Source organism: Leucopleurus acutus (assembly GCF_964270905.1).
Source record: "Leucopleurus acutus genome assembly, chromosome: 18".
In the NCBI taxonomy this organism is placed as follows: Eukaryota; Metazoa; Chordata; class Mammalia; order Artiodactyla; family Delphinidae; genus Leucopleurus; species Leucopleurus acutus.
In genome coordinates this window covers 72482145-72501245 of record NC_139160.1, presented here as the reverse complement: position 1 = coordinate 72501245, position 19101 = coordinate 72482145, and positions in this window count along the sequence as shown.

The following is a 19101-nucleotide window of genomic DNA, read 5'->3' as shown; positions in this document are numbered from 1 at the left end:
TTCTGCAGTTAACCTACTGTAATCTTTTGTTTTGGTTGAAGAATATGGAGAAAAATCTTGCCTTCCAGAGATATGTAAAATGGCAGAGTATTTAAATTACCTTTTCTGATAATAGTGAATATTCTTTTTTGGTACTGAATCAAAACTCAACAAGTGCTAACTTGTCTAATGTTGCAAAGTGGAACCTGAAACCATATCAACCAACGTTTTATAAAGTTACATTACAGTTGATGGGTCGTTCTTACTTTGAATAGATCTTTTACTGATGAATGGTTTTGTAGCGTCCTACATTGGTCATTTGGAAAATGTCTGTTCACTGAATTTTAGATTTCCACATGTTGACTCATTTCATCATAGAATCACAAGAAGAGCACTGCTGATCTCAAACGGACCTTTAAGTATTGAGAGGCTGCCAAGCTGGTGGTGGCAGACACACGTTTTCCAAAATTCTGCTTTTCACGTGGAGGCTCACATTTCATCATGGGCAATACATACTGTCAGATGTTTTCTTTACTGTAAGAGTCAACTTTTCGTTTGTTCTTGAGAAGATGTCTACCCAATACCCTTTTCCAGATAACCACAGTTTATCACTTGTTCTTTTAAGCGAAAAATGAAATTTCACGAAAGGAGCAGCCAGTTAACTTTGCAACTGAAACAACTGCATGAGTTCTCTTCCTGGGAGTCAAACACTCCCCTTGGGTATGCAGCCAAAGTGCTTGATTTGTCACATAGGCTATGGAAAAGACGTGTACTCAAGGGTTGAAACTTAATACAGTTAACCTTTTCACTGCTTTGTTTAGGACCTTCTTGGGAGCATTGTTTTTTGTGCATTCGTCTGCAAAGGATGCACAGTGTTGAAGACTTCAGTGTCAACTATTCCAGTAGCTCCTGCACCTAGATCTGTGCTCCTGGGCAGTTGCACCCACTATTACTTTTGCTCCAATCATGCAAATGTCAACACAGCAGGGAGAAAAGCAAATAAATGTCTTCATATTATTATGATGAAAATAGATTTGACCTTGCAGACCCCCTAAACGTGTCTCAGCAGCAACCACGGATCAGTGCACTATACTTCCACAACTGCTGCTCTAAATTCTAGTACTCCATCTGAGTTGCTTTCAGTGGTCCTTCTAAAAGTTTCTCTACATGATAGGGTCTTTCTCATTGTCTCTTGGATTTTTCCCCATCATTTTCTATTAGGGCTTCAGTAGAAATGCTCATCTGTAGGTACGTATTTTCTCTCTAGAATCTTCTCTAGTATGCCCTGTACTCTATATACATCATGACAGTCTTCCCCACACATGTTCTTCTGGACTCTTGATCTGGTTGATCTGCCCAGGCTTGTCTCTTGGGGATACAGGAGCTCTTGTGAGGCTGAGAGTCTAGGCAGTGCTGCTGGAGCAACCCAGCTTTGAGCTCACATCTGCCTTCATTTTCTTGATGAAATATCTTAGTCTTGCATGGTCATTTCCTCTAAAAGCTATTCCCTGCTCTGTCGAGAAGGTTTGGTGGCCTCTTAGGTTGTCTTCTTAAGTACCTGAATGGTGGGAGGGATAATTTATTGGCTCATAAGCACACATTACCTCTTACGCAGAAAGGAGTTGGCTTCCTGACAAAGTGCCATTAGAAGGGTCCTCCCCATCTTCCGCCCAGTTTATAATACTTACCAGTGTCTCACCTTTTACAGTCCTTAGTGCATCCTGCCAACGTGGGGGCCCAATCCCAGGAGCCACCTGTCCTGGGAAGCAGAAATTTTAACAGAAATCATGTTTGAAAGTAAAAGACTACAATTTCACTGCAGAATATGAGCTTCTGTTGCCGATTGGGACTGTCAGCTTGTCTGCTCTTCTTTGTTGGCAGTTATTATCATAAAAGATGGAGAAGTAAATATATCTTGTCTATTACCTAAGTTTCAGTGGATCCAAATGGAACCGTAACTGTGTTGTGTCTCTCATAATTAAGGTTGTCATTCTTAACCTGCTGTTCCTAGTGGCCTCACAGGTAAATGTTCTCCCTGACAATGGATGCAAAACCTCCTGAGGGTTTTTTCCCAACTACTTGTGATTTTGGGGGCAAAGATTTCATAACATCTTTAAGCCAGAGGTGGTCCAAAATCTGGTAAGGATCACTTAGTATTGATAAATTTCCAGATAGTTAGATAGATAGGCAGAAATTGTATAACAATTTAATATGTTCCACATTAACTTTGGTGCAATGTAGAACTTGTGATGAACCTATCTATTTTCCTCTTTTTGTTTTTTTCTTCCAAAATTACATGAAAGCAATGACTGAAGCCTAGTATTTCCTCAATAGATGCTTATTGATTAATGATTTATTTTGAAGCCCCAAAATGAAAGTAATTGGTTAACATACATTTTGTGGGTCAAAATTCACCCTGATAACTAATTTTTAGAGCTACTCTCCTATGTTATTCTGCTTTGTAAACTTACTATTGGTCATGATTTTTTTTAAAACATTGTGATTAGAAGAATTTGAGGACCTAAAGATAAAAATAAATAAAATAGAAATACACTCACTATTGTATTTTAAACATATGCTTTCATGTCATAAGGGATCCTAAAATATCACAGATATTAGGGGGAAAATAAGCCGTTGCTGCCTTTGTTGAGTTCACACTGCTAACCCTTTAGGGTATTGACAGCCTATTATTTTTCATATGTGCCATCTTTATCCGGGAAACTGAAAGAACAGCTAATTATATCTTTTGCAAATGAGTGCAGCAGAATGGCTTTTGTTCAACACCATTTTAAGTCTGTTCAACAGGACTGTGGAATGACTTAAGCATTTACTGTGGAATGTGTGTGCGCGCGCCGCTCTCCTGGCATCGTGATGTGATTGTGCACTATGCTTTGCTAGAAATTCAGCCAGTTTCTTTGGATCACTTTTGGAGGGTGTGTGCCTCCATGCCTTTCATTTGTTGTGTATTTTTGGCATGACAGACATGGTAATTACTGCTCTTAAAGTTGGTGCAAATGTTCCTGGGAAAGGGCAGAGGAGTGAACAATTAAAGTGAAGGTCGTGAAAGTAAGCCTGTTAACAAAAGCATAATGATTTCTGGAATAATCCCTTCATCTCCTCCCTATATCACCATACTTTCTCATAAGTAATTGTATAAGCAAGTCCAGACATACCGTAGTTTTGTAGAATTGTAGTGCAAAACGCATTTAGCTGCTTTACATACCAAGAGAAGTCTTGAGTTCCAAAACCTTCTTAAGGTGAAATTCCCAGTTGCTTTCAGAGGAGAAGCAAGGTAATAATGTACATATTAACTATTAGCAACAGGTCTTTTTAGAAGACTGTGCAATAAGGTGGTGGTGATTGTGGGGAGGGAGGTGTCAGAGTTAGAGTAGAATAGTGGACCATACACGTACTGGCGGCAGTTTCTCTCCACATGTAATTCTCGTCTTCACACGTCCCCAAACCTACTTCCCCTCTCTCTGCCTCCTTTTCCTTTTAGCCCCAAATCACTGGATTGTGTGTAGAGATAGCAGGGAAACAGCCAAACTTGGTGTCAACAAGCGTCTTTCCCCTGCATCGTTGTAATACATGAGATCTTCCAAAATTGGTGCCGTCACCCACAAAACCTCTCAGATGACTCGAGCCACCAGATCACTTTGACCTCCGGGGAAGCATTCGTTCTGTGTGTCATAGCCAAGAACGTGGGACTTCTGAGGACAACTGACGAGGCGAGGGCATTCTTAACTTTGGTCCTCTGACATCACGCAAGGTGTAAAATGAAGATTGCAATTCATTATAATACCACTGCACTAAAGAAAAAGTTTGATGGTATAGTTAATATTTGTTCATTTTACCTTAAGGGGATTTTATTGCTCTTGACACTATTGAATATAACTAATCCCCCAAGGCCAAGGTATGCCTCAGTGTTTTAACAACAATAACGTTTAAACTGTTTTAGGGTTTTCTAGTTCCCTAGAATGCCGGTAATTTAGACCTCTTGATTCTATTATTATACTTGCAGTAATATTTTAGATCTGTTTCAATAATGAGCCATAGTTCTATATTTAATTAGGAATACCCCTCCCACAGTGAGAAAAGGGGACTCTTTGGGTGCTGCTGTCCTTCTTACTGGTCAGATGGCATTTCAGTGGCCATATTGATTGAGGAACAGCACATATGCTAAATTACCTTTTCCACCTCAAACCCCTTGAAGACAGGGGCCAGACTTTTGTTGTTGTTGTTGTTGTGTTTTGTTTTTTGTTTTTTTTTCGGTACGCGGGCCTCTCACTGTTGTGGCCTCTCCCGTTGCGGAGCACAGGCTCCGGACGCGCAGGCTCAGTGGCCATGGCTCACGGGCCCAGCCACTCCGCGGCATGTGGGATCCTCCCGGACCGGGACACGAACCCGCGTCCCCTGCATCGGCAGGCGGACTCTCAACCACTGCGCCACCAGGGAAGCCCAAGGGCCAGACTTTTTTTAATGTATCTGTATCATAGCCTCAATTTATTTTCTACCTATATTGCAGTAGTCAATCAAAAACTATTTGTTGAATGAACACATAATGTTTGATACTAAGGCAGTTCTGGCTTCAGGTATGAATGATTATATTCTTAATGAGAAAGTGAACCCCAGGATTCTAAAATTCTCAAGACATGACCTTGTGTAAAACAAAAGGGAAAAAGTATGTGGTTACTTTGGGGATTCCCTCTCTCTGTCTTCCATATCTATATCTGTATTTGTAGTTATACATCTGTATCTATATCCATCCACAGCCATACCTATGTATATACCTGTACCTATATCTATAGCTACGTGCTGGTCCTAGCCTCCTTGTGGAGCATGTGGCTGGTTTATGTATAGCTGCTGTCAGTTCACAAAACTTAACACACAGCTCTGCTCTGTCCTCATGATTAGGGGAGTAATGTGTGCTCACATCTTTGAGAAGTGTGCCCAGTGGAGACAGCTGTGTTTCTAAGTCCATGGATAGCAATGGCACCATCCTGATTGCCAAACTCCTTCGGTAGCCACAGATGTGGCTTAATGGATTATTAGCTCTGGAGCTACACGCTCAAAGGCCAAGAGAAACTTGTGGAAGGGAACAGAGAGAATTTACTGTTGTGACTGCACTTACTCAAACTTTTTTAAGCTTGAAATGTGACTGAAATTTACTTACCATACCCTATTGACCAATATACATATTATACTATATAATATTAACACATTACAAAATATGTATATTGTTATGCATGTATATTCTATATATATATGTATACAAGATACATGTAAGTATAAATGTATATATATATATATATATTTTTTATAATGTGTAAAACGTCTCCACCTAAAATCTGTAGATAATAGATTACTGACTAAATATGATGCTGTATGGGAAAGCTTCACAAATGCCACTCATCCTCAGCAGAAACCCCACTGGTTTCCATCTAACCTGAATTCTCTTCCTTCTTCCGCAAGGCATCGTTATCCTCATCTTTCCAGCTTCCCTTCCCACAGCCTTCAGGACTGAAGGCTGTTCATTGTGGCCTATATCTGCTCTTTACCCTGTAAATAAAGTCTTAAGCCAGTGGTCGCCGTTGTTGTGCAAGGAGCTGAGTCGGTTGCCTTTAATCACTGAACTGGGAGGGATGGTAGAGTTTATTAATTTAAAAATAGAATTTGTTAATTATGCATCATGGGCCAAGTTGCTGTGCTTTAATTATTTTTTCCCTCCGGAAAAAAAAACAAAAAAAAACGGTGCACAAAATCCCTCGGATTAGACCCCAGAAGCTTGGGCCAGTGGTAAGCCCTTGTAGTTCAGTGGCTAAAGTGGGCTTCAAGTGCCTGAGGATTACCTATTCATTTGAATGTTTTTCTGGCTAGAAAGTTAACAGCTGAGTGCATTTGGAGTAAAATACTAAAGGAAATGGCTGATAAAAATATCAATGTCATATATCTGCTTAACAGAGATGCATATCTGTCCTTTCTCAAAGCACTGTTAAGCTGTCATCCGTATGCTTATCATAGAAAGAATTATCTCACAGTAGTTTTATCTCCAGACATTTTCCTGACCAGACAGAAAGAATCTGTGGAAGTAGTCATTCCCCTAGTTTGTTTAAAGAGGGACTGTGTTGGTTCTCATATGAGGAATCCACTTACACATGATGTTAATATCTACAAACTCAGTCCCTGAATGTACTTCCTATATAGAGCCCCACTCACAGAGAGAGAGAGAGAGTTTTAAGTTGCTGAAGCCAAATAACGAAAAAGGCAAGGAAGTGATGCTAAACTTTCCTTTGAATAGCGACTCACCCTTTTGTTTATAAAACTGTCAACTGATAAACTTCTAGCAAAGACATATTCGTTACATCTTTTAATTACTCAGAGTTCCCTTACGAAATGTCATAGCCCCGTGCTGGGAAGGGATGCATTTGGTTGGAGATCAGGGAAATACGTGTTAAATGAGGAGGGTGCTGAAAACGTCTGGCTTGAATTGGGTGCCAAAAACCAGTTGTGAGATAAGAGAGCAAATGTGATATAAAGAGGAAAACAAAATGGAATTCTGATATAAAGTCAAAAGTGTAATTTGTGGATTGTCTCCTGTGAACTGCAATTTGCATATGGAGCTTTCCAGGCATACTGAGTGAAGCCAATCTCTTCTGCACATCGCCTGGCTACCAAATTTTAAAGACTTTTTATGGAAATCAAAGGAATATTTAAGACCACAGAGAGGCCTAGGAAGTTTTAATATCCCGCTGACTTCTTTCCTGTTCCATTATGGCTTATATCATTATTCAATTGATTTTCCTTTTAGTTAACAGAAAAGACTTTAGAAGAATTATAATTACAAACAAAGTAATGCACTTGCACTTTTATAAAGAATCTGTACAGAAGATCCTGGATATTTATAAAATGTATATGTACTTTGTAAATCACCGAATTTGTGAATAACATTATTGCATTTAATTTACTTCATAAATGCAATAAAATGTAATTAAAGATTCAAAGTGATCCCTTTAGACACTGGATGATTTCATAAATACAAGGTATGATGCTCCTTTATTAAATCTAAATGTCTGTTTTCAGCCACCAAAGCAGTACTTTCATAGAATATTTGACCTTTCCTTAACTTTCATCACCAAAATTAACAACTTATAATATTTTCACACAGAAAAAAATTATTGATATGTGTGTCGTTATCAAGAAAACCAACTTAATATCTATGGGATGAGCTTATAATGGAAAACAATCTGAAAAAGAATATATATGTCTATATTCATATATATACATAACTGCATCTCTTCACTGTGCTGTACACTTGAAATGAACACAACATTATAAATTAACTACACTTCAGTTTAAGAAAAAGATCTATGGGATGGACAGTCTCTCTGCTTATTACTGAGGTGACTGACTTCCACACATCATCTCATAGTATAAGAAATTCATGCTCATCTATCAACAGAGTGATGCATCATTACACATAACGAACCTTTGAAGTGGGTTTCTGAGCGAATGAAACAGTGAATGCTTCATCCGGCAGTGTCAGCTTCCTATTCCTCCTGTACTTAAACCAGTTAAGGTAGAGCCGTGCCCTTTGATGTGAGGCTGAGTCCTTCACCTTCTCCGGTCTCTCCCAACTAGAATTCCAAACGGGTATATGTCTGTCTTACCCAATACTGCCCGTGGAACGAGGTCTTTATTAGCTCGAGAGTTTCAGTTTGTGAAGACTGAACTTGAGCTTGCTGCAGGATACCGAAGGTATGGACGAGCCAACCCTGAGGCCCTGAATAGTTGTCAAGAGAAAATGAAGTGATTTTTTTTTTTTTTTTTTTTGGCTATTCCATTCACTCACTAGAATAATAGCTCTGTCCAGAATCAAGGGCTGTTGACTTTCTTCCAAACCTCAGGGCAGTTCTCACCAAATATTTTCGGAGGGGTGGTGGCTTGAGGAAGCATGCCCACATGAAGAGGTGTTAATGTCCCAAGCAACCCACACTCCCATGATTTGTATACGGCGAGCCTCATTGGCTCCCACTGTCTTCCAAGGCTTACAGAGGCCATCTCTAAAGACATTATCTCTGGAGAGCTCGTGCCATGGTCTAGCAGGATTCTTCATACAAATGGTGTGGCTAATCGCTTGTATCAGTATTACCTGGGATATATATATTTTTTAATTCATAGAAAAAAGCTATAGTAGGATGTCCCAATTCGTGTGGAATTCCTAGCCATACGTTGTATATTCCATTAGGATAGAGGCCATGTCTGCTTTTTGCTTACCATTGTCACCCCAGAACTGAACACAGTGCCTGACAATATGTTGAATAAATGAATAAAATGAACTGTTGTACTAATTCCCACCACATTACCCTGAGTATCTTCAGACCCCAAAGACAATTTTCCAGACAAAGACTCAAGGAGAGAAAGTTACCTAATAAGGGTATCAAAGCATCTCAGTAATTCTTTTTCAGAGAAGAAGAATGGCTTATGTTTTCATTCATTGAAAATTACTAAATTCTCTTTTATTCTTCTAGTGGTTCTAGAAATTCTATTACTGAGGCATTTGTACACAACATTCGTTGAAAAATCTTTAGAGCAGAGATGAATCTGATAATAATCTATAACACCAATATTATGCCAACTATCTTGATGTTCTAGGTATATTTGGTAAGAACATCACTTTGAGTATATAAAATTGAGGCCACAAAACATGTCACAGATGCAAAAATGTATTTTTGATATATTCTCTTAAAAAAGGATATAGATTTTGAAAACTCTGCAATAAAATTCTGAAAAACCGTCCTATTTAGAAATATCTATTAATCTCAGGATGTAAAATTGGTAATAACTCATGGTTATAGTATCTTGGTATTATCCATTCATGAAATTTATTTTAAACTGTTAGTGCTACCAGCTTAACGTTTTTTCCCTGTGAACCACAAAGAAATAGTCTTTTTGAAAACTATAGTAATGTACAGATTAATTAAAAACTTTAGGAATGGGCTTACAGATTTTACATTACCACGTGTTTTGAGTTTTGCTAACTTCATCCAGGAAGAGAAGTACATTTCAGTTAAGATTGCCCAGCTACAACCTTGACATTTCACTAAGTCTTCGCTGCAGGGAACTCAGGAGAATGCGTGAGACTATTCTATTTAATTTGGCTTTAAAATCTCATTGTGTCTGGCAATTTAAGGCATGGAATAGTAACTCTTCCTCAGTTAAAAGAAACTTTCCGTGTTTGGCTAGCAGGATAATGAATACCCAGACTGGCAGTGTGTTATTCCAGAAGTGCAGGAGCTTTGGAATTAACAGATGCTGGCTTAGATTTCACATCTTCCAGTTATTAGCTATGTCAGCTTGGGCAAATTACCTGAGTTCCCTAAGCTCAATGTATTGATCTGGAAAACGGGGGCAATAAATTCTATCACTCATGGTTGTAAGGAGCAGTAAAGTATGTAATACATGTGAAAATGACTAGGCTAGTGCCTGACTACACGATATACCCTTTGCTTTCTTGTACACTTTGTGCCAGGGAGTATAACAGTCATTTTCTAGGTTAGCACATTGCAAGTGTGAATATGAACACAAATATGCATACGTATTTCCCATTTATAGAGTACCTATCCATACACCATATCCACACCCAAAGCAACCCAGTGAATGGTTAGGCAAGTCATAATCTTGACAGACATCCATATTCCAAAGTTTTTTATGCTCCCTACCTTAAATCCAATGGATTTTTGGCATCATATTCTCATAGGTTTCCACTGAGCCTGATCCCAGTTTTTTAGCCAACATGCTTATTAAACAAGTAGAAACATGTCCAACTGCTCAAAATAACCTATTCTTTCCAGAATCTTTGGGTAAGCGTCCACTTGGAAATATTCACCCACCCTGAGTAATATTTCCTGGTTATTTGAGCACCCTCAGAATTCATTTCCATGAAAAGTTTCACAAATATCGCTGATATAAATGTTTAACAATTCTAGTCCTATGACATTTTTTTCTGAGTATAGTTGACTCCTATTTTAGGCTTGGCTCTAAGTTCCAGGTCTAGAGACAATGAAAATTGGGTAAGTAGAAAATGAGATGAGAATTGTCTTCTCTGTTTTAGGTAATGCCCTTATATGCTAAGGCTGCTAAAACAGTTCTGGAAAAGAACACATTTATAAGTTTCCTATTGTTATCCTGACTTATTTTTCTGCTTATGTTAATAAAAATGCTTTAATTGTGCTTCCACTCAAGGACCCCAAGTGAAAAAGAAAAGTTTAAAGCTTAAACTTTTAAAGCTTAAGCCATTGAAAGGAAAAACTTGAAAACTGATCAATGAAATGGAGGTATATGAAAAGATTTCGAGAATTCAGAGAAAGCCACCCCTGGATTCAGCCTTCCTAGTACGTCATTTACTGGACTATTAAAACCTTAGATGCAAATATTAAACTTTTATCTTTACACCATCCACTCAAGTTTCAAAGTTCTTGGTGGCATTATATTGTTGGTAATATTCAAAATTCTTGGTGGTGACTTTGGGACATGATTTCATTTTGAATGCCAAGGGGCTTAAGGAAAGAAGGGACTGCACACTTTGATTTTTGTAAAGGAAAATGTAGAGAGACACTCCACATAGCACAAAGTCTTGTGCAAAAGCGGGAAGCAGCCTGGGAGGATTGGCCGACAAAAAGAGGAAAAGTGACAAATATCTAGATACAGCCAGATAATTCTATCACCAGTCAGTACTGTGTATCCTTTTCTTCATCTTCAATCTCCAAGGCAATAATAATAACTGTACTATGAAATTATCTTTAAAAATATAGATGAATTATTATTTGAAGTTCGAGTATTTAGTATACGTTCATTTATTTCTTGCTCCTTAAACTTTTCCTTTATCTTAAGTTTTTAAAATATTTCTGCATTCATAACATTTTCTCAATATGTAAATAAAAATATCTCTCAATACTAATCATCTTTTTATAAATTTAAACATAATGCCTTATTGTTGAACTTTTGAAAACAACAACAATAATTATACTGTTCCAATACCTTGGTGTATTTTGTAGATTTATCCACTCTACTTATTTGAAGGTAAACCATTGTTTAATAGATGCAATTGGTTATAGAATCTTGCCGAGAAAGATCTTAAAGGCAATTTTCAAATTTTCTCCTCTTTCTTGCAGGAGATACATTTTGGTGACAGCTATTTTCTGTGATTCTTTAAGGTGATTTTCTTTTGACTAATTTTTTCATAACCAATCATTTTTCTATGTCATCTGTGTGTGCTGGGAATTGTATATGCTGGTGGTTTCAACTCTGGCTGAAATTTGTTTCACTTGAGGACCTTTAACAGCGTCCTGATTAACTACTACCATTCCCAGACCAATTGAACCAGATTCTCCTGGCATTAGTATTTAAAATGCAGATCATCCCAAGTTATTTTAATGCATAGTCACTGCTATGGATAATACTGAATTCACTGCTATGGATAATACCGAATTCAAGAAGACTTAGACTATGACTCCTACCCTTCTGTGAGAGAGCAGTGTTCACGACTTCTAAGAAAAAAAATAAAAACAAAGTCTAATAATATTGTTAACTCAGAGGGATCAGACCAGGTGGAAATCACAAATATACACTGTAAATAGTGGGGCTTACTCCCAGTATAAATATCTACAACAAGAAGAAACATGTACTCGGTGTTGCTTCCATTCTAATGCTTGGCTAGCAGTCTAGTAGAAACTCTGCCCAGAAGTAAGTTTTATTCCAGGAATCCATGGTTTTGAGTAGGACAGAAGACAATGCATGCAAATATCAATGGGCCAGGTATGTCCTATGACTTACTTTTTAGATTAATTTCATTTAATAGTTTCCCATATAAATTCCTATTAATCTAAATCCCGGAATAACTGTAAGGTCAACAGTATATTTGTTACCATTCTACTTTGCACCTGGATGGATCAAGTACTTTACAGGAAGATGTTTTATGAAATTAAAATTCATCTTTGGTATCATGTACTTACTGCAATAATTATAAGACTCATAGCTTTCTGCTTTCCTTCATAAGATAATCAGTGGCAAAAGAAAATATTCATGTCTAAATTATATCATATTGACTTAAGTTTTTAATTGTGTTCACCAGGTTTCTGGTGCCATAAACAATGCCCTAGAGATTTTAACTCAACTTATGTAAGATTTATTTATTTTATGATACTTTTGGCTAAACCTAAAAATAATTAATGTATTTATATGCATATGGGTGTGATCAGTGCTGAATTAGAATATTTATTTTCTAATAAGTATTTACAGATTTATATTTGAAGGCTAACTAAATATACAGATTTCGTGATATTGAATAGAGTGATTTTCTTTTTTCTGTTCATTTAAGTTATAGATTTATAGATATGGTCTGAGTCCTAAAATACACAAGCGTTTCCTTTATACTAGAAGTTTTCCAAGTAGATGTAAAATACAGTACATGTTAGAATAAAATTTGTTTTTAAAGTAGACATTTTTGTGTTTTTTTTCCTCAAACCAGTATTTACAGTAGTCAATCTCATATTTTATTTCAAACCTATGCCTGGAAATCAGTGCACTGATTTGTCAGACTAGAAAAATTATAGAATTGATATTTTAACAAAGAAATAGCTTAAATGAATATTCTAGAATATAAATGAACTTTATGTTTGCTCAAAGATATTTCAAATATTTTTAAACAATACTGTAAACTAAATATTTGTTACCAATGTGTTAATGTTTCTTTCCCCCTCTCTTAGTTTGCAAGTACTCCTCAATGTTTAATCTTTAACAGTCTTTTTAGAAATAAACTGTGTTGGGGAAAAAAAATCTCTGGGAAAAAAAATTTATCATGATGATTCTTCATATAGATATTTGTACAGCATTTCTAACTGAATTACAGAAATCTATGAAAGGACAATAATTTAAAAATTGTCAAGTTTAACATAAAACAAAAGATACTTTTTGATTTTTAGCAATGTTTTAAGATAATGTCTAATCTCACATTTTAATCAATTTTGATTAAACATTGTCAGACTTCAAATAGATATTGAATCATAAAATAACTTTACATATTACATTATTTCCATGTATCCACTTTAAAGAAAATATGAAAATCCTGCTTGGTTCAATCAAGCTTCTGTAACATTAACACTTTGATTTTGGTAAGTTGCACAAGTGATGCAATCAATATACATCTAACACATGTTTGTAATACTTTTGAATTGAACCTAAAGATCATTTTGTAGGAAAATAATACATGAAGGATAAAGCTCTTGCTAATAAGGCAAAAACACATTTCAGGAAAAGAGAAAAATTGAAAAGAGAGAGAGAGAACTTGTCACTGAAGAGATGGAATGATAGGTACATTAGACCATTAAGGTCTCGCTGTTGTCTCGGCCTTACTCATTTACCAGGATGTTGTTCTTGTTGATGTGTTGCCATCTATTATTCATGCAGCTTATTCATGCTGTTGTAAAGAATGTCAGTGGAATGCATGTCTGTGTGACTCTGATATTTCAGATGACATAAATAAACAATAAGACTCTCATATCACATATAATCTCACTACTTTCCCTTTGTCCTAGTCATTTAGGTTGATTCCTCACTTGTTGCAAACTTTCCTATTTTCCATCTCTTTTCTATTCTTTAATATTTAATTCATGTTACCTCGGGTCCATTAGGTAAATAAATGTCCTGAGGCCTTGTTCTGATTACCTGAAATCCTCAAGGGGGCATTGAGATTAAGTATCAGTATTTTTCCCATATTACTAATTTGGTACAAGTGAATCACATATGTAAACACAAATATTGAAGTTCATGAATTTATAACTTACACACATAGATATATAAGCAATATAAGAAACTGACTACACTGAGTGACATGCCAGAAGACATCATACTGTAATTTAAGTAAATCTGGACATAGGCTTTATCTGCGCTTTCATACAATATGGAAATAGCCAAATGGAATTTAATGGTCCTCAGTTCTGCGTTCCATCTTCCTGGATCATGGAAACGGTTCTGATAGGGATGCAGTGATTGATGTGGCTTAGAGCCAGTGAAAGATGGCCTCATGCATCATGCAATGTCATGACTCAAATTAAGCTCAAAGAGGGAATCAGATACCCAAGATGCAGGTTGATTTGCTTCTGCTTCTTAAAAATCCGGGAAACGCATAGTGCTGTTGTCCTGTTGGGACTGCACGTCTTTCGTCATTTACCTTCCTGGTCGTTATTTTGCCCCTGGAACACTCATGCTACAGCATGACTTTCTCTCTCTCTTTTGTTCCCATTTCAAATTTCAAAGAAGGATTCAAGATAAGAGCTCAATCATTTCTAAAATGATTTACAAAATAGAAGAGCATTCCTTTGACTTCTTCATAAACATCGATTTCTGATAGATTTGGTGTATGAGAAACTGTAAGATGAAAGAAGCACTGATTTAACTCAATATAACTAATAATCAGGCAGCAGCTTGTGTTAGTTGATATTGATGTTAAAAATGAGTATGAAACAAACAGTTTTCAAGAATCTTATAGTTTGGGGGTTGAGATATAAGATGAAAGGAAAAAAACAAAGCATAGAAATCCACTCTACAGTAAGTTCCTTTTGCATGAAGGAAATAAAATGTGATGAGATTTTAGTGAAGGAGGACACAGGAGGGATTTCACAGAGGTGGATAATTCAAGATCAAAAGTATTTCAACAATTTGAAGTGTGATTAAAAAACAAAAAAACCTTTAAATACAGTGATAATTAATAGTGTATATCCCAAAACATGAAGGCTGAAAAACATTTTGCAGGAAGTAGATCACTTTGCCTGGGAAAACAGTTACCTTATTCCTTAAAGCTTAAATTTTGTCAATGAGCTTTCACAAATGCTACCTCCTTTGCCTAGTACCAATTCAGGAGCTGTCTTGGTAGATAATGTCGTCCCTGATTCACTACAGAAAACGTGTGACTTAGATTGTTTTCTCTTTTGTGGGGGGCTGGGTGGGTATCCCTGGCCACACAGGTGCAACTTCTGATCAGGAAATGAGACTGGAAAGTCCAGTGAGGGACTGGTAGGAGGGAATTAAATCCTAGGCTAGGAATAGTTCACCTTAATCGGGTGGATTTCTAGGTATTTTTTGAAGTTTTTTTGAACAGAGTCATGAAATGATCAGACTCCACTAAAACATTTCAGAAACTGAGATGCTCTTGAAAAGGTTAAAAGAAAGCCTGAGGATGTGGAGTATAATGGAATTATAAAAGCCCACACTAAGTCCAAAAGATAAGCGCCCGTGATAGATGGGTTTTAGAGGGTGCAGAGCAGCCTTTACAAGAAAGATCTGCAGTATTAATTGGCTGAAGGCTCAGTATGAGAGCAGAGAGAATAACGGAGGCCAAGAAGGCAAATGTGAGTGATGCCAACCTTGGGAGGAACAGGGAGTCGAATTGACACATCACACCTACAACTCATGTCCGCTCTTTAAGAGGAACATGGACAAAAAAAGACACCTCCAGAGGAGAAGGGTAAAGATGGGTGAGAAGAGCGTGGGCTGTGAGGATCCTCTGAAAGAACGGAGGTTTATCTTGAGCAGGAGACAAATTGCTTGAGACTAGGGTGGAGGCAGATTGGCAGGTGTGGAGGGAACTATTTTCTCAGCCTTTCAGGGCTGTTATATGAAAGAACATTTAGGCTTTTCTGCGGCCCTTGAGGGCAGAGCAAGAACCACCAGGTGCAGATGTCAGTGCAGCACAGTGAGTACCTCTCCGGGAATTTTGTTATCCGTCTTGCAGCTGAAAGCGCTGCTTTTTGATGTGTTGCAAAATAGGACTTTCATCTGGATTACCTTGAAATTCCATTCCAACCGAGGTTCTATTATTGCAGTAAATATATATATTATATCCCTGCGCCATAAAATAAACATGGTGCTTTGGCTTGATTAGCTCGTACAAAAGAAATTAAGGCTTTGTTTGTTGTTCTAAAATATATACAATAGCAGAATATACAGTTTAAGTGTTTAAAGAACTGATACATGAAACCTGAAATAGAATGGAATAAATACACACTTCCTTCACCCTAGATGCGCTACACAAATACAAAACAGGTATTTGAAGGTGTTTAGGGGAAGAAAAGTTGTTTGAACAAACAACGAAACATAATATTAGCATCAGAAGCAGGATACACAGCTTAGTATAACAATTTGATTACATTTTCTCAATAGGTATTTGCTCCACGGATGGATGTTTGAATGAATTATAAAGCAGGCAGCTTGTGTTCAACACAAATTTCTAAACGGCCAGCTCAGTGTAGTATAAGAAAAGGTTTAGTGATACTGGAAAACATGGCCCTAGGTCTCACTTTCTTCTTGACATGGTCCCAAATCATTTTGTTAATGCTTTTACCCGGGTCCCGCACTACTGTGAAATGTCCCAGAACCCACATAGAAGGAGCTGAGACTTTTGATCTTGAGCTAACTCAGGCTCACTATGGGAGGCAGCTGGTCTATAATAGAGAAGAAAAGTCTGGCTCTTTCGGGTGTGGGCCTTGTGTTTATAATCGCAGCAATGTGCTGGCCTGGCACACCATCAAATATTCTTTTTGAACCTGTCTGATCACTTCCAGAGAGGGGAGGTTCTATTCTGTTATGGTTCATTGGCCGTCATTTAGAAAAATGCATTCATTTTCATGGAATAGCTTCTAGTGCTGGGTGTTTTTAGTCATGTCTAGAAGGAGCCACTAAACAGGAGCAATGCTGAAAGCTAAATACTCTAGCAATGTTTAAAAAAAAAGAGAGAGAGAAAACAAATGGAGATTTTTGAAACAGGGGTTACATTTGAAATGACCCAGGGCTAAAAATCATATATAGAAGCAGATTAAGTTTTGAGAAAGGTCAAAAGCTTAAATCTTACAAAGCCTATTTGCTTGAATCTCTCAGTTATTCTAGGGATGAGTCATGTTCAGTGGGCAAAATTCTCTTTCCTCGTGATACCACTTTATCCAGCCGTCTACCTTTAAATCTTAAAATTCTAATACATAAAATTTTAATAGAAATTATAATGTTGCTTTTTAAAGTCAGTTGGCATAAAATCTCCTACTACATGAAAATCCCTATTTTCAGTTTTTAGTGTTGAAAAATAAATATATCCAATTGCATAACATTTGACAGTCAGCTGTTAAGGGAGACTAAGGTGGTATTTATCCCCCAAGGTTCTGAAGTTGAGATTGAAAAGAACACTAATGCATGTCCATCAGGTGTTTCTTGGTAAGCAAAATATTGAGCTACGGTGAAGATGCTGAACAAACATCTCCAGTCTGGAGATCTCTCATGATCCTTTCATCTTTTTTTCATCCCTTGATTCAAATGTCTACTGGACTTAAGGATGTTCTTCTGTCATCATTTGCAACTCAGAGTAGAACACCAATTAATGTTTTTCTTCTTGTGCTTTGTGTCAGTTAGGATTACTTTTGGTTGCATATAAAAGCGAGTGCTTCTCATAAGTAGAGAGCTGTTTTTTTCCTCATGTAAAAAGGAACACAAATGTAGGTCCTACAGGGCTCGTGCGACAGCTTGATGAAGTTATCAAGGGCCAATTGCAGCCAGTCGAGAGACTGACACAGGAGATCAGAAATCTGGATAGCTGAGCTATTTCTAATACAAGTTATCCTGGAGAAGAAGGCTTTGGCTCTGTGGCCATATCAGCCTCCTACTGTGTGTGCCTCCAGCCATTCAGATTTCTCCACTACATGCCTGACAGTTCTGGACAGCACTGAATTCATCACATTTTTTAAAAAAAACTTGACTGTACCTTCATGGAGCCATGGTGGAGAGTCCAGTAAAGGCTGATCCTGCATGTCTGGTCCTGTCCCCCAAGCTCTCCAGTGAGGGCCGGGAGTGAGGCCAGCCTGCATCTAGTGCCAGTCCCTGTAGGTGAATGTGGACACAGGAGTCCAGGAATCCAGTGTTCTCCCAGCATCCACCACGATCCCGATCACTGCATGACCTTGGCCAAGCATTTTGACTTCCTTTAGATTTTGTTGTCTCAGGTTAAGCTGAAAATAATACTATTCACCATACAATATGTTTCTAAGGACTTAATAATGCAACATACAAAATGGATCCTAAAACTCCTTTCTGAGTTTTGATCCAACGTCATTTTTAAAAATATTTAATACAGAATTGAAGATTAAGGAACCAACATCAGCACAAACAACATTTGGGTACTTTTCTTGGATGTACAATGAAAAATAAGCATTGTTATGTGTAAAGTATCGATAACAATTTTAAGATGATAAAATTTGATACAGAGAAAAATCATTTGACAAACACTGTTTTGCATTTTCTTTGCAGTTTAACACATTCCTCAGTTTGTAGTCCAGTGAGTGTCCTTTTGGGGAACACATTTTTATCTGTTAGTTTTCAAGAAAAATATATAATTTTGACATGTCTCCTATTCAATTACCTTTCCTCTCTTTTTGCAGATTGAAAGTAGACACATCTTAACAACATTCTATGTCATCAGTGTGTGTGTGTTTGTGTGTGTGGGGGTGTTGTTTCCTGATCAATGCAAAGGCCTTCATACTCTTGTCAAATTTATATAAAATGTTTATTATTGCCCATTTGTTTTGGTATTTGGTTTTACTGTAATTTAGACGATAGTGATTGAATTATTCCCTCTGTAATTTTGTGAGATTCCTAGGAGGAAAGTAGAAGTTACAGGAGGGAATTCCACAGTGTTTTCTGGGCCTCAAGAGAGAAAACATTTGGGCCAGAACACCTGGAGCCCCCTTCATGTTCAGCAGAGGTGCCCCAAAACTCCTGGGGCAGAACTGCATACCTCAGCTTCACTAAAGACCATGAAGAACAGAGCTGTCTTCAGCAAAAGACCACACATATGAATATTTAACACGTTCTCATGCAGTCGTATAATAAGTTGAAAGATTTAAGTTCAGAAAACCAAGGTCAGGAAGAGAAAATGGCAAGGAGCTTTATACGCACAGCATAGCTGGTGAAAGATAGTGTGTGATGCAAGCTGACCTTGTGACCAAGGGCCAGGGCCTGGAGTCTGGGGTCTAAGATGCAAGTATTAAAAACCCCTAAGACATAAAAATGCTAATCTGAATGGTAAAA